Raw genomic sequence first — 17,406 nt, 5'->3', positions numbered from 1 at the left:
ATTTTGACCAATTTCCGCCAAGCACCTTAATCGTAATCGGTTCGAGGCCGCCAAACGATTAATCGGCCGCCAAGGCCGATTTCTGCAACACTGATATATATATATATATATATATATATATATATATATATATATATATATATATATATATATATATATATATATATATATATATATATATATATATATATATATATATACAAAAACATAGTTTTTTTCGTTTTTTTAATTTTTAAGAAGCTATTTTTATCGAAAAATGATTTTAAAAATACAAAAGTTCATGATTTTTTATTCTCTACAAATAGACATCCATATTGATATAGTTTTAAGATAAAATAATTTTTTTTTATATTTTCAGCTATCGTTATTCATAAGTGAATAAAAATGTATCAAATTTTTGCTACAGTACATTCGTTATTCACTTATGAATAAAAATATATAATTAATTTTTTTATAGTTTAAGTATCATTTATACTACCTATTCATATATGAATAACAAATTAACTGTAACAAAAATCTGATAAATGTTTTATTCAATTGAACCCTCCTCTATATATATTTCCTTTTGAGTTGGTCCATTCTGTTGTTTCGGGTCAGTGTCATGTTATAACTTCTAAAATTAGGTTTAAGTACATTGTTACTCTTGTTGATAATTATTCTCGAACTACTTGAATTTACTTTATGAAAAGTTGATCTAAGTTTCAATCAAAACCCTACGTAGTGATAATGCAAAGGTATATTTGTCTCAAACAGTCTTATATGCGCCAAAATGTCATTCCACATGAGTCAGATTGCGTTGATACTCCAACCTAAAATGGGTTGTACAACCGAATAATTGTCGTTTACTCAAGGTAGCTAAAACTCTTTTACCAGCTATCTCTAAAACGTTTTCGCAGATCCGATTTCCACTTCCAGTTTTCTCATCATTCGTATAATCTCCTCAGTTGTTTGGATGGTGGAATTCAACTCTCAACCTTATTCCCTACAAAATTGTTTTCCTCAATGATCCAAGATCTTTAATAATACTTGTTTTGTTTGTGACACCCAACTACATGTAACTAAGCTGGATCCAAATTCCTTAAAACGTGTCTTTCTCAGTTACTCTTAACTCCAAAAAGGGTATACATGTTTGTTTCCCACACTTAATATATATATATATATATATATATATATATATATATATATATATATATATATATATATATATATATATATATTGTATCTTGGGATATTACATTTCATGAAAATCTACCCTTCTTTCACGTGTTAGAATCATGAAATCAAAGGGACAATGATGACTAAAGGGCTCTTGGCCTAGCAACATTAGGTGTTTAAATGCGTCCATCCCTTAAGGGGACGAGGGTTCAAGTTCTATGGTAGCAAATGTGTAATGTAGGAACAAGATTAAAGGTTGTGTGTTAGCCATACCAAACAAGAAGACACTGATGACTTGTTGGTATATATCATACCGGTTCCATCTCCACCTAAGGCATCCACCCTATTCGTCTCCACTCAACCTCAAGAGTTTGTTAGGCGACCAATTGTTCATGTCTACCATATGTGTAAACTTTCAACATTAATTTCGGATCCACTACTATCTTTATCGACAGATCAACCTAGAAATGCGTCCATCCCTAAGATAGTAGGGTTCAAGTTCTATGGTAGCAAATGTGTAATGTAGGAACAAGATTAAATATGAAGCTAACAACAGATGATGAAGATCCCCTTGAGAATCCAAAAAAATGTGGAGAAGTTATGGGAAAGTGAACTATTTGACTATCACGTAACCATACATTGCGTTCTCGATTGGTATAGTTAGCTAATTTGTGTTATCTCCAAGAACCTCACGTTGGGATGTCGCTTGCATTCTAAAATATTTGAAGCGTGCACTACATTTAGGTATTTTATACCAAAGACATGTCATCATGGTATGGAAGGGTTTACGGATGTCAACTATGATGATGACCCTACAAACCAATGGTCCACTACATGATACCGTGTTTTTGAAAGGGGAAATCTAGTTTCTTGGAAGAGTAAGAAACAAAATGTTGTTTCTCGGCTGAGTGTAGAATCTAAATCCAAGGCTATGACCATCACATATGGTTAGGAAATCTACTTGGTGAACCCTCAATCCAAACCAATGACCTTATGGTGTGAAAACTAGACAACAATTCATGTTGCAAACAATATTATTTTTCATGAGGACTAACCATGTTGAAGTTGATTGTCACTTCACTCACGAAAAGATTCACAATGGAACCATCACTACATCTCATGTTCTAACAGAGCTAGCTTGCTAATGTCTTCACTAAAGCATTACTTAAGAGCAAAATTTCTAATAATTGTAACAAGATGAACATTATTAACATCTATGCTCCAACTCGAAAGGGAGTGTTAGAATGTATATATGTGATATTTCTCTAGGTACGCCCGTTGAACAAACAAGCCGTCTTTTCTTGGATTAGGTTTTCTATATGTCGGATTAGGGTTTCCCTATTTCTATATATTGGTACCTTACCTTGTTTTAGATCAAGGAGGTCATGCAAAACCCTCTTGGTGGGAAGCACCCAATGCACTAGAGGAGCTTTCCTTCGGATTGACGAGTGCTCAGCAAGCATAGCCAATCACGAAGGCATGAGTGGAGTTAAGGGGGTTTTAGAGAATCATCCGAGCGAGATACGGTTGTCAAATGGGGGAAGAGGAACGATGATAAACGTAAGTATTCATGAGTCTCTGATTTCAATATATAAATTTATAGTTACCTGGTCTAAAGTATCCCCGCCTTTGACTAGAACAGAGTAGTAAACATTCTGAGATCTACCATTGATGGTAGCCTCTCTCTCATCTATATAAGCAACTCGTAAAGAAGGATATCTGAACCGATCAAAATATAATTAATTAAAATATATACTTTTAAAATTTTGATTAATGTATGATCATGATCCATATAAATACACTTACGTCAGCATGAGCTTCAAGATGTTAGTATAACAACTTTGATCTCTCTCATCACTTGATTTCTTTTGAGCACCATAAATCTGGCAAGAGATGACATAGGTGAATTTCAAATCAGCCATTGCAGTTGCACGTTCTTTGAAATCCATGTGATGTTTATTCATGTTAAATGTCCGGAATCCAGTAAAAATCTCTGTGGAAAAAAACATAAATTATATAAAAAATATACTGACATTTAAAAAGTTTAACGAATCACACTAACCATCGTCTTTTGCATAGTCTAGGAAGCATTGAAGTTCGAGAGCTTCCTTGTAGTACATCATCCCTCTCACTGAGAAATTTTTGTGAATGAGTTTCTAAATATATAAAATATAACTTTTAATTTAAACTAGCATGCAAACAGAAAAACCTGTTCTGGAAAGAGTCTGCCCCCTATAAGAAGCCCATTGACGTATGGCTTCTGTTTTATCCCCTCTATATATACCGTTAATCCGCTCTTCAAAATTATTCCATTCATCTGGTTTTGCATATACAACCAAAAAAATAATGTTTTTTGATTCTATATAAAGAGGACAACAGTCAAAACTAATATCAATAGTCACCTGGATATATCTTCTGGAGGTAAAATAAAACTGAAATTCCATCTTCATTTTCTTTGTGAAGCTCTTCTTTTGAATAGAGGACATCTTCTTTGTAGTATGGAGTCAAAACACTGAAGTTTACACAAACAACAAAATCTAATCTTAAGGATAATGATGTAGGGCATCCATGAGTGAAATAAGTGAATGGTTGGAAAAGTACTGACCTAAAGGAGAGCATGTTACGAACAATTGGAGCATTTGGCATTCTAATATATAAGGAGTTTACAAAGAAGGTGATACGCCTACGAGCTTCCAAATTTGTAGGCACATCAAATGCAGATTCCTTGACAGTCAAAAGCAAACGAAGCCTCATCACCTAGGGGCACAAATGGAAAATTAGAAAAAGGAATAAAACGAACGAAATTGGGAGGGTGCCCGGATGGCAGATGATACCTTTTCCTTCCATGATTTCATTTGAGTTAATCGGACATTGATTTGCTCAAATCTTTCCTTTTTGTCATTATCACGATGATGAGTGCGAGGTTTTTCAAGTATCCTACAAAAGCACACAAAAGGAATTTTACAACAGAATATTTAATTATCAATCCAAAATAAAAAACTTACTCGTGCCCATATTTCATAACATCTTTTGTGATAATCTCCATGATATCCTGACAAACATTGATTATTTGGGCTGTGTGTTTCGCTTCACCAACATTGTCTTCTAGCTGGCAGACACCCATTGGAGTAATCAGAAAAATATTAGAAACATTGTAAGGAATATATTAACAATGACAATGAATAATATCCCACAATTTAAAAGAAATGCCTTACCAGACGATCCAATAACCTCTCCAACTTATCATTGAGTAAAGGCAATTCGCTCATATGAAATTTATTCAAAAACGTTCCCTGTTGAATGCTAGTTTCTATTTCATGGCATATATGCTGTAAGATTCTGTAAAAAGAAAAAGAATATGAAAAAGATTTTTTTACTTGTAAGTATAAATTTTTAGTAGAATCAAGATCGTATAGGCCTTACTTTTTATCGCGTTCATCATCAAAAAGGTTAAATAATATTTCCTTAAGTGTTTGGTAGCATTCTATCACTGCTGACTGCATATAATCATCGCTGCTGATCTTCCTGAACAGGTCTGCATCTTCCTTTCCTTTAAAATCTTTAGCCATGTCTAATGCAATGGGAATCTTAAGTGGAAAAAGTCAAAATCATGATTACATTAATTTCAGATAAACAATAACAAAAAGACATCAAGCCAATGCATGGAGGATTTATACCTTACTAGCAAGCATGAATAGTGGCCACTGGACAACTGGAACATCACTTGTTGTATATGGTACAAGAAGCAGATCTCTCTCACTTCAAAAATAAAATGAATGTCAACAGAATATTCTGCTTCAGTTTAATTCCATTTATTAATAACAGCAAACTGTTTAAAACCTGTTGCTGATCAAGTCTTCCATCCGCATTGAAAATATGAATTCGTTCCACACCTGTGAAAATTTTGCTCTGTTCTTTCTGGTCACCAATAAATCATCTTCGACGTGATCTCTTTTGGGCTTTTCTTTTTGCATTGGCATAAGGCGTTCACAGAAAGCTAGAGGAACCCATTTAAATCTTGACCGTAGCATGCCAAGTGTCCTTATCTAAGGATCAAACATCACAAAATGATGATGTCATCTTTCGATTTCAAAATTTAGTAAACTAAAGATATATTCGTACTAACCTCACCCAAATGCCTGAAGACTCCGTAGATTCCACCAATAATAGTAGCATATATCGTGTACCAAATTTGTGTGTCCATGAAATAGACCTTAAATGAAATTACATCACATATGTTTAATTGGCCTCATAGAGGCATATAACAAAAGTAATTATTTTCAAGAACACTCACCATGATAGTTGGACCCCAGATACAAATAACGACGCCAATATTGTGGGTCACTACAAAATGCTCAAATAAGTAAGTAATCAGATCTTAATATAATAAGAATCACAATTAACAAAGTTTGTATATAAGTTCAAAGATTTACTGTTGGGAAAGAACTCATGCCACTCATAGCTGCTAACATGCATTTTCATGATTAACTTTGTGGGCTTGATCAGTGGCAGTATCTACAATGAAAATTTCAAATTTAAGCATAAACTTTCTATAGAAATCATATGATAACAAGCATTTTCATGATTACCTCCACATAGTAGCTGAATGCGAACTTGCTTATTAGCAGCACTATCCAAAATAGAGTATACCTAAGATCAACAGTAACAAAGTAAGAAAAAAGAAATTTAAAAATTCACATATCAAACTTTATATCCCTACTTGAAAAGAGAAAAGATGCCCTCATGCATGCCTCTTCCAACATAGAGTTTTGGCTGTAAAAATTCGCAATATTTAATATAAAACAAAAAGCATGTAAGATGTAACATCAATACAAACTACCAACACGTAAGTGAACTTGCCTGTGCCCACCACATTATAAGAGTGACTATACGCCAATTGGAACTTTCCATGTGTCTCCTTATAGGTGGAAGCAGATATAGAAAGGCAGCCAGTATGTTGGGGATCAAGTAAATTGCTACAAGATAGTTATAAAGCAATTGCCCTCTCCAATTTCCTCCCAAAGTACTGAGAAACTTCACAAATCCTGTTGGATTTGGAACTGATCTTAAGTAACCAACAGACAAGATTACCATCCAAAAAGCAGCTACAACAAATTTGAAAATATAGCGATGAATTTGTGTAGGTTTTAAGCTCCTCCATGCGTTGAAACTAAGGATTATGTCTAGACTAACTGTAAAGAGAAACCATAAATTACAAAAAGGACAACAGCTAGAAGTAACGAAAGAATGTGCAGGAAGTAAGTATGTACCTTGGATAAAGTTAAGTATGGCATAAGTGATGAATATGCTGGAGATGTTTTTAATGACAGCTTCATCTAAAATTCCGAAGATTGATCCATCTCCATGCCATGCAACAATTATCATAGCCTACAAAATCAAAAAGAAAAGATTGAAATGCTACCAGCCTAATAAGAAACCATCAACTAACAGCATGATTCTGTTATATACCTGCAAGACCAATATGAGGAAAATCCACATCCGATCAAAACTCCTATAAAGGTGCAAAAATGAACGCACTTCGACAAAATTTGTTTTACTCTTCTTCTTTCCGGATACTACTTGATTGGGCCCCTGCAAATTACTTAAATTTGAGCATTTTTATTTGGTGAATGAATACTAGCTTTAAAGTTGCATAAATCCACACATACAACATGATGGCGCAATGACCCAATGGAGTGAACAAAAAAGTCAGATGTGTGATCCATTGGCCAGCCTAACTTAAAACATTTGTCCGACCTGAAAGAAAAGGGAATTAAAGGTTGGTCAATAGTTTTAACATGAAGAGTGGCAGCCCTGGGTGAGCAGTGTTTCGGTCGCACTGGGCCTCCAATCCTAAGGGGCCTCTGATTGAAAATTTTCTTTTAATATTATATTACTAAATAATAATAATAATAATAATAATAATAATAATAATATGTTAATTAAGTATATTTAGATGCTACTAATCGTATTCATGTTACTAAAAATAGGTTTGTTAAATATATTATCAATATACATTAGAAATTAGACTCCAATACATAGACATTTACACCATGCCACTAAAGCTCAAAAACCCAACTCAAATTTTAAAATTTTATTTAGACTTTAGAGTCAAATTAAGTATATGAAAATGGCCAAAGTTTTAATTTTTGAGATGAATTAAGAGTCAAGAAAAATCAGTTAAAATGGATATTAATAAAAAGGCCAAAATATCATCATAACAAAGAATCAGTTCAAGTGGAGCAAAATATACATTCAAAGATAATACCATAAATTTGATAATATTTAATCTAATTGGGAGCGACATAAAGAAGGTGTAACATTGAATGTGAATGAAGTTGGTAAAGTTATAAGCAGGATCAAATAATGAAAATAGATAAGGGGTAACTATAATATGAAACCAAGAGCATGGTTTTGAGTAGGCTTAAAATTGTTTTTGGCTATAGCTTCTGATTTATGAACCGATATGGTGTTTATTGAGAAAAATAATAAAATAATATCTTTTAATAAAAGACTTTTTGATAAGAATAGTGTTGAGCGATTGAAATTAGTACACAAACGTACACATGAAGAATCATTCATGATTCATTATTTTTTGAACATAATTGATAAAACTATTTTCATTGAAGGGAACGTTTGGTTTCTTATTCACAACAGAAAAGTCGAAGTTACGGATTATTGATGAACTAAAGATAAGTTGCAAAAAAATAGGTTACAAAATGGTCATATATACGAGATCGATGGTGATGATTTATTCCAACGAACTATAAATGTTACAAAAATTACCAGTTGAACATAATATAGCTAACCCATACTAAATTTATTAAAAATGATAATAATTTATCTAGTTTTTCGTCTAACATGCACAATATTGTTGATTGTTCCTATTGCAATTGGAAAGTTGTTTGTAGCAGTTTTTCTTAATGAGTAGAGACTTGTATATGAGCATGTATATGGTGCTCAGATAGGGATTCTATGAGATGATTGTTATCAACTTTATGTTTTGAATTTAGCGGTAATGAATTTACTTAATTATATTTCATAAATTTTTTATGGGGCCTTAATTTAAGTTTTTGCACAGGCCTGTAAAATGATAGGGTCGAGCCTGAACATGAATGGCGGTTTTATAATATAAAGAGTTACCAAAAATATTCATTTAGATCATCATAGTTTCTCCATGAAGCATGGCTTGCATTGCCACCTTTATTTCTCCTGGCTTCCTGCCACCATTAAAAAATAGTAAGTCTCATTAGGAAAGTAGATTTCATGAAATTGGAACAAAACTTATAGTGCACTCGAATGTTATTACCTTAAGAAGAACATCAAAAATAGGTGAGATGACATTAGACAAAAATGCTTCCTCATATGCTGCTTGATATGTCCCTCCATTTATAGGTTGAACAATGCCAAATAAAATTCCATGCATTTCATTTGCCATCTTTTTTATTCAACGAAATAAGATCACATCATAAAGCTAGATAAACATAATGATAACTGTATTCTTGTAAATATAACCAAATAATAACATACATTATGAAAAATATAACAAAGACATTCAGGCATGAACCGCACGTTTGAAGCTTCACCCCAGATGAGTAGATAGAGTCCGATGTAGAGAAGATATAATTGTTGCCTATCACCACTAGGTGGACACTTAAGTGAACTTGAACAAACAATAAATCAAACAAAAAAGATTAAATCCTCACTTCAAAGAACAAGAAACATGTTGCGTCACCTTTTTAATAACTTACTCAATGATTGATGTACAGTGCAAATAATGGCACCACGAGACATAGTTCTTTAAAGTTTTATCCAATAAATGCTTTACCGTTTGGCTATCCAACTGTAAAAAGTTCCTCATCAGTATTCAGTTCATCTCTAGGCACAGTCACATGCACCAATGTTCGGTTCAAATATTACACAATGAAAAAGTGTGAGTTTTACCTGATCATAATCTTCAACACCCTTTGACCTTCTATCAATATTTGCAAGTAACAATACCAAGTGTTCCCTTTGATTTGCAACGTTTCCTTTCTTTATTTCAGAACAACAAAAATTTAAACCAGTCATATTTGTAAACAATCCGTGCAGAGTTAAATAAAGCGGTTTATGAATAAAAGTTACCTGAAAACCAAAAATTGATGATAACCACTCGAGAATATCAGCAATAGGTTTTTCTCTGTCACCCACCCTTCTAATAGATGGAAGGTTATCTATAATGCGAATTGCTCGAACAGCTGCTTGGATCTAATGACATATGAAGAGTGAAATAAATAAGAAGGATACATACATACATACATACACACATACATACACACACACACTCATGCACGTATACAAAAAATGATCGTCTTTTTAGTGATTTTGATATAGCGAATGGCTTAGACGATCCCCTAGGGTGGTGTGGTGGAGTTAGTTTTGAAAATTATTGCCTAGAAGAAAAGTTCTCAAGTTCTCACACAATTACTGGTTCTAAAAATACTTTTATATATATATATATATATATATATATATATATATATATATATATATATATATATATATTTGTTTGTTTGTAATTTTCACCGATTATTATTTTAAAAAAAATTTAAAAAGAAAATAGAAAGATATTCACCATTCGAGTAATTATTCTAATAAAATGATAACTAAAAATAATTACAACCATATAGTAATTACACATATATTTCTTTTGTCAAATTTAAATATATCAATATATACAGTTTATCATTAATAAAGACCGAGTTTTTAACTAAATTAGTAGAAAACGTAGGTTATATTAAAAAACAAAATAATCAAATCATTAAAGAATTAAAAAATATAATAACGACTTATTCCAAACAAAGAAGAAATTCAACAGTTAAGTTACCAACTAGAACATAATAAACCTAAAAAGATAGAAATAGAGACAAAACAACTTATAAGGCTATTGGTCCTAAAATCGTTTCTAAATAAGCAAACATATACATACTATCTTTTTTATTTGTTTCCCACATTCTAATAGCTACTTGCTCCCATGTCAAAATTTCATCCATCAAAAGTTGTGATTTTTGTTTTTCTAAGAAAACCATAGTTGAAAGTTAAAACTGAAAAACTCTAAAGTATATATTAAAGCTCTAGAAGAAGTTAAAAAATATAAACCAAAAGATAATAAATAAGAAGTTACAGGATTTACTAGATATTCGGGCACAGAAAAAAGTGATAAAACATATCCTATACTATTCAAATTTATAATTAGTCTATTATTACAAATTTCTATAAAAGTTGTTGATCTATGTGGACTTTCCGATTTCCTAATTAATCCCTGTTCTATTATTTCCGGTATTTTTTTTTTTATTTCTTCTTTATCTAAATGACCACATTCTATATTTGTTGTTCTTATTGTAATACCATGATTTTTTTTTTAAAAAAATTTAAACTTACAAACATATTTAACCTTTGATTTTGTAATATCTTCTCCTATAAGTCCAATTTTTTCTAAATGTAAAATTATAGAATGATTCATACTTTCAGTTATATCTTTACCTTTTTCCAACTCATGATAATCAATAGAAACTTTACAAATGGTTTAGACGGTTGCATAAAGGTTGTGTGGTGGTATTGGCTTCAAAACATAAGAAATTAATAAAACTATTGAACAAATAATCAATAGAAACTTTACAGAATTTATACTTTTCGCTTTGAAGTGTTTTTTCGAAGGTTTCTGTCTACGAATGGTTTAGACGGTTGCATAAAGGTTGTGTGGTGGTATTGGTTACGAAACATTTTGGCTAGAAAAAGTTCTCGAGTTCTCATATAGGTTTTGACTCAAAGTAACGCTCGCACACGCATACACACAGTCACACACACACACACACACACACACACACACACACACACACACACACACATATATATATATATATATATATATATATATATATATATATATATATATATATATATAGGGAAAAGTTCAATAGAAAGCATTATCAATGGTTCTCCAAGGAACCAAATATATTTTTCAAGTTTTAGAGCTTATTTTTTATCGAAAAAAAAGTAAAAATATCTAAATTCATAACTTCACATTATTAATGTTAAATATATATCTTTCGGATTCACCGTGTGAATTCAGATTCACATTGTAAATCTGCATAAATTCATACTGTGAATATGACGAAAAAAAAAGTAAATTTTTTTATCGAGTTTGATATCATTGGAAAAAAAGATAAAAAGTTATGAATTTCTGTATTTTGAGTTTTTTTATTGATAAAAAATAAGCTCTAAAAGTTGAAAAAAAGATTGGTTCCTTGGTTACATGGTTAATAATGGTTCTCTATTGAACCCCACCCTATATATATATATATATATATATATATATATATATATATATATATATATATATATATATATATATATATATATATATATATATATATATATATATATATATATATATAGAGAGAGAGAGAGAGAGAGAGAGAGAGGTTCAAATGTTTCTCACATCTATTGTGTGCTAGAATGCACCAATAGGAATTTAATATTAATTATATGTATATATTAAATGCTATCCATACTTATAACTCATTTTTATGGAAACTAATTAAATTCGTTATTAATGTCAACAATAATATTCTTTCAGAATGAATTCATATCTAAATGAATGAGAGTGTATTCCAGCAGAACGAGAGTGTATTCTAGGAGAATACACTCTCGTTCTTCATACTCCATGCAACTTTATTGTATTTTAAGTGAGTGAGCCCTTAAACAAAATACGAATTCTTATATAAAAACCTAGATGCAAATTCATTCTGAAAGAATGTTATTGCTGACATTAATGACGGATTTAATTAGTTTCCATAAAAAGAGAATTATAATTATGGATATCATTTAATATCTATATTTATTTAATTAATTAATTATTTAATTTACTAAATTCCTATTGGTGCATTGTAGCACACAATAAATATAAGAAACAAAATAACGTAGCCCTATATATATATATATATATATATATATATATATATATATATATATATATATATATATATATATATATATATATATATATGCTTAAGTTATTGCGAGAACTCAAAAACTCCTAATTTGCTTATCACTTTTTAAAACCAAAACCACCATTTGACTCATAGAGTTGTGTCTAAGAGTGATCAATGCTAAAAGAAAATGATTTGACGATTTTGTTTACTTAATTTTTTTTGAAATGTGCATATATATATATATATGCACATTTGAATGTTCATATATATGCATGTATGCACCTTTAGTGTTTTTTTACAAAAAGTTTCCAAATTGACACAACAATGAGACTATAATACCAACGTTTAAGAGAATTGCAACTTGAAAACTTTAAAAAAACACATAAAACCTAAATGTGCATCCGTGCACATTTAGATGTGCAAGCATGCATATTTAGATGTGCATATATGCACATTTCCAAAATAAAAGAAGTTCGTAAAATCTTTTTTTGGACCATGGACCGCTCTTAGACGCAACTCTAGGAGTCTAATGGTGTTTTTGGTTTTGAAAATTGATAAACGAATTAGGAGTTCTCTTGGTCCCACAAATCATTAACTTCTCAAAAGAACTTAACTCTCTCTCTCTCTCTCTCTCTCTCTCTCTCCTTTATATATATATATATATATATATATATATATATATATATATATATATATATATGGAAAAGTTCAATAAAGAACCATTATCAATGGTTCTCCAAGGAACCAAATATTTTTTCAAGTTTTAGAGTTTATTCTTTATCGAAAAAAAAAATATCTAAATTCATAACTTCACAATGTGAATGCTAAATATATTTTTTGGATTCATCTTGTGAATTCAGATTCACATTGTGAATTTGACGGAAAAAAAGTAATTTTTTTTATCGAATTTGATATCATTAGAAAAATGATAAAAAATTATGAATTTCTGTATATTGACTTTATTTTTTTAATAAAAAAATAAGCTCTAAAAATTAAAAAAAAGATTAGTTCCTTGGTTCCATGGTTAATAATGGTTCTCTATTGAACCTCACTATATATATATATATATATATATATATATATATATATATATATATATATATATATATATATATATATATATATATATATATATATAAAAGAAAATGAGATTTATGTCTGAACACAACCTCAGGAATCTTCATAATTTCTGGTTTATTTCCGATAGCATACATAGGAAGGATGTTATAGTGTTCGTATTGGTTTATGTTTTCCTCTACATTGCTTGCATATCGTTGAATCTACAATGGCATAGTAGCATGTGTTATTTAATATTACATTGTATCTAGAAATCAATGTTTGATACACTTATCATACCTCTGGCTCGACTTTTGAAGCAGGTACCACAGTCCTTAGTACATCATATAAAACCATTGCAGTCTGATAAATCTTGGCCATCTCCTCACTTAGAGATGATAGAAGAAAGATAACAAAATGAATAAGTAATTAGTCGATGTAATATCTCTTTATACTGGTTAAAAGAAAGCCTTACGGTTTCTTTGTGTATTGTCCTTCTCTTATGTTTTTCTCATAGAAGTTCAGGTAGAACTTCTGGATCTCCCTAGGATCAGTTTTTGCTAGTCGAGGCTTTGTCGTTTCTTCTTCCTACACCAATAGAACATTTGAATTTTTCATTAGAATTTATAAAATACGTTGAATTTAGCTTAAAATGGTGTCATCATCCTGATGCAATTAGTAGAATATGATAAACTGTGACAAAAAGAAGTGTGACAAAAAAAAACAGTGAAAACTATAATGTGCACCTTCTGAAGTCTATGTAGCAAGTAGGTCATGAATTGGCGAACACCACGTCCACTTGATTTAGGATCCATCCTATAGGCCTTCTCATATGCATGAAATCGGCCTAATATAACAAATTAAAGGCATAAAATGTTATGGGAAATGTAGTACAACTAACAAGCAAGCATAACCACCATGTTGTGTATTAGTCAATTATTCATAATAAATAAAGAAGTGTCACCATGAATATGTGATTGCATAAAATCAACAAAATGACACTTTTTTTTATAGGCAACCTCTATCTGAGGGTAGATGACTGCTTCCATATATGACCTTTCGCATAGGAAATAAAGAGAAAAAAACACGAGCGTACAACAGAGGATACTCTACACATGGAAATAGTAGACCCACAATGGAAAAATAAATAGTATTACGTGACTAGCAATAAATCATGAAGCATATACTAGAAATACAAGCTAAAAAGTAAGAGGGAATAATAACTAGATGGTAAAAGTCGCACGACAAGCAAAAGTAGTGAAAAGAAAGCTAGTATCTAGACTACTCCACTATCATGATTCTAAGTCTCCACACTCTCCTGTCAGAGGTCATGTCTTCTCGATAAGAGCCACTTCTTCAAGTCTAACCTAACGCTATCTGCTCACTTCCTTCCCAGGTGTCCTGTCCTTCTTTCACTTCCTTTACTAAAATTTCATTATATTAGGCATTATTCTTAGTTCCAATGAGTTTGTGATTCTTGGGTTTGTTATCCAATCCAATAATGTTTTACCATATGTCCAATTCAACAACCTTGGTTCTACGACCTCTAAGTTCCTTTTGTATTCCTTCTTAATAGGCTAACATTCGAATCCATACAATATAGTAGGCCTTACAACATCCTTGAACCTTCTTGTAGAACTCATGTATGTGCTATTTATTTAACCATGATGCTAGACTTGACAATGGAGTGAGTTTTGACCTTGATTCGATCTAAACTGATAAGAATCATAAGGGTTTGGATCTTAATTTTTGTCTACTCGTTATAGACCCATACCCATTAACCCTTTTATTAAAAGGGTTGTGTATGGATCATTACCGTCTACTGATCCGCTCCATTTTATAATATGCCCCGTATAAATATTAGAACTATAGTTTTTAAGGTTCCCAATCGTGTTTCTTTTAATTTCAAATCCCAAGCCCAAACCACCAAAGGATGGAGCGACTACCATGGGCTAAGGAGGCAAGGACTCGAGGAGTCATACTCATTCAAGTTTTCCTCACTTTTTGACCTAATTTTCCATTTATTAATCATCAATGAGCAATATGGATCATAGTTGACAATATGGATCTTATATATGCGACGTGATAATATCGATTACAACTCAGGTTAATGTTTTTTTCCTATTATTATTTTAAAGTGATCATACCTATTAATCCATGCAACGTTTTCATCAATTCATCACTCATAAGCCAATATCTTCTATTATTCTTTCAATCTCAAGTAGTATACAACAATAAGTTTTGGTCTTGCATGACTTCTTCTTACTGTCTTAGTTCTTTCAGGTGTAATCAATAAGAAAATATTTTTCTTTGTGAGTTTGCGTTGGGTGTTTGATTGCTTTAGTGCTTCACCACTTCTCTTTCATGTGGTAATTTTTCTTCATTCTTTATAGTCTATACTTAGTTTATAGTTCTATGGATCGTGAAAATGCAAATGCTTCACCTAAACTTAATAAAGACCTTGAGGAAAATATATTGTCCAAGACCCTAAGATTAGAAACAAATTTACATGTAACTTTTGTTCAAAAGTTGTTAAGTGAGGTGTATACCATTTAAAACAACAATTCGTTGGAGGTTTTAGAAACGTCCTTGATTGTAAGAGATGTGTGTAACATGTACGGAAAGAAATAAAAGATTGTATGATAAAAAGACAAGCATCTAAGGGAATTATTTAAATGATATCAAGTATGAAACAAGTTGACGATGAGTACGATGATGAAGAAGAAGATTGTGTTGAAGTATCATCAAAAAGGGCAAGTGAAGGTAGTGTCATACTACATCTTAAAAAGAAGCAAAAAAGGGCCCATCGATATGTATTTCACCCCAAATCACAAAGATGCAATTAAAGGTAGACAAGATGGGAAAGGCGGGAGAGAACAAATGATAAATTATGCGTGTTAGAAAGAACTAAGGGAGAACATGTGTCATCAAATGGGAATATTGTTTTACGATGCAAGTATTCCTTTTAAACATGTTTTTGTTTATAGTGTTGTTTTATTATATGTTGTTGCTATAAAAATGTTGTATTTAATGTTATATGCTGTTTTTAGATGTTATAGGTTGTTTTTAGATGTTTTATTTTGTTTTAAGTTTTAAATATGCTGTATAGTTATTCCTTTTAATTTTGCAAGATACGATCGTTTTAAGTATTTGTATTTTAAGAGGTAAAATATATCCATAGATATCTCCGATTGACCACATCCATAAATATCTCTAGAAGAAGAGATGAATTAAACGTCTACAGTTTGTAAGAAAAAGACCGTTTGTTTTTTTAACTTTTACAGATTGCTAAAATAAACTGACTTTTTAAACTTATAAGAGTTTTTCAACATTGAAGTTTAAATAATTACAGTTTACAACATTGGAATATAATTCATACAACCACAATAACAATTTTTTTTTTAATTATTCGTTTCATATATTTCTAAAACAAAAACTAAATTTTTTCTTAATATGGTGTGTAATAAATGACATTGTTTTGTATTTCATCCTAATCTAGTAATTAAATTGATTTTCAAAACTTAATGATAAAACATAAATTTTAAAAATAAATTATTAACATTTTCTTAAATTTAGAATATTTATTGACGATATATTTTCAAAAGTTACCAATCATTTTTCACACAAATGATTAATTTCTCATTAATTTAAGAATAAGTTTCAACAGTTATTTTTGTTAGTTTTTCTTAAATCTTATTTTAGAACCATTTTTATTCTAATATATCGTTATTTTGGTTTTATTTGTAATATTAAAAAAATAATATAATATAAAATCAACTTTGATCTTTTATATATATATATATATATATATATATATATATATATATATATATATATATATATATATATATATATATATATATATATATATATATATATATATATAAAAGAATGCTATTAAACTTTCATATATTAATTCATTATAGGCTTGGGGGTGTTTGAAAGAAAAGAGTGACGTAAAATTTTCAAGCTATACATTTTCTTCTTTTTTGGCCTAGAGGATGTCTGCGAAAATATCTTTACATGCACTCACAAATTTTGGTCCATATATTTTTGGAGAAGAGAATGTGTATATGTTTTGACGATCACGGTCTTCTAAAAAACAAACAGTATATAAGAATGTGCAAATATAAATGTTTTCCTCTCGCAGACACACGTGCTAAAAAAAGCTTTTCTAGAAAAACAAAACACCACCTTAATATCATGGTAGAAGAAATTGTAT

The 17,406-nt window shown here is 30.5% G+C and overlaps 1 pseudogene across 1 annotated transcript in view; it reads right to left on the bottom strand.

Annotated features, from left to right (window-relative positions):
* LOC145166019 (callose synthase 7-like) overlaps positions 1–17,406 on the bottom strand; it is a 30,958-nt pseudogene that overhangs the window by 9,148 nt on the left and 4,404 nt on the right. Inside the window, exons 2-32 of the transcript XR_013740324.1 lie at positions 13,931–14,031; positions 13,660–13,772; positions 13,485–13,572; positions 13,298–13,408; positions 9,280–9,402; positions 9,100–9,189; positions 8,907–8,998; positions 8,686–8,818; positions 8,465–8,593; positions 8,299–8,375; positions 6,825–6,912; positions 6,625–6,747; positions 6,426–6,543; positions 5,989–6,347; positions 5,876–5,928; positions 5,745–5,805; positions 5,589–5,670; positions 5,450–5,499; positions 5,282–5,368; positions 4,996–5,201; positions 4,833–4,914; positions 4,579–4,742; positions 4,371–4,494; positions 4,161–4,264; positions 3,990–4,092; positions 3,761–3,912; positions 3,558–3,667; positions 3,365–3,472; positions 3,218–3,286; positions 2,962–3,148; positions 2,763–2,874 (exon numbers count right to left, since the gene is read on the bottom strand). The product of XR_013740324.1 is annotated as a callose synthase 7-like (transcript). The remainder of the gene's footprint in view (positions 1–2,762; positions 2,875–2,961; positions 3,149–3,217; positions 3,287–3,364; positions 3,473–3,557; positions 3,668–3,760; positions 3,913–3,989; positions 4,093–4,160; positions 4,265–4,370; positions 4,495–4,578; positions 4,743–4,832; positions 4,915–4,995; positions 5,202–5,281; positions 5,369–5,449; positions 5,500–5,588; positions 5,671–5,744; positions 5,806–5,875; positions 5,929–5,988; positions 6,348–6,425; positions 6,544–6,624; positions 6,748–6,824; positions 6,913–8,298; positions 8,376–8,464; positions 8,594–8,685; positions 8,819–8,906; positions 8,999–9,099; positions 9,190–9,279; positions 9,403–13,297; positions 13,409–13,484; positions 13,573–13,659; positions 13,773–13,930; positions 14,032–17,406) is intronic.

This window comes from Lactuca virosa, chromosome 3, assembly GCF_052849685.1.
Source record: "Lactuca virosa cultivar CGN04683 chromosome 3, Lactuca_virosa_CGN04683_v6, whole genome shotgun sequence".
In the NCBI taxonomy this organism is placed as follows: domain Eukaryota; kingdom Viridiplantae; phylum Streptophyta; class Magnoliopsida; order Asterales; family Asteraceae; genus Lactuca; species Lactuca virosa.
Note: the sequence above shows the minus strand (reverse complement) of the source record. Positions and strands in the feature narration are given on the sequence as shown.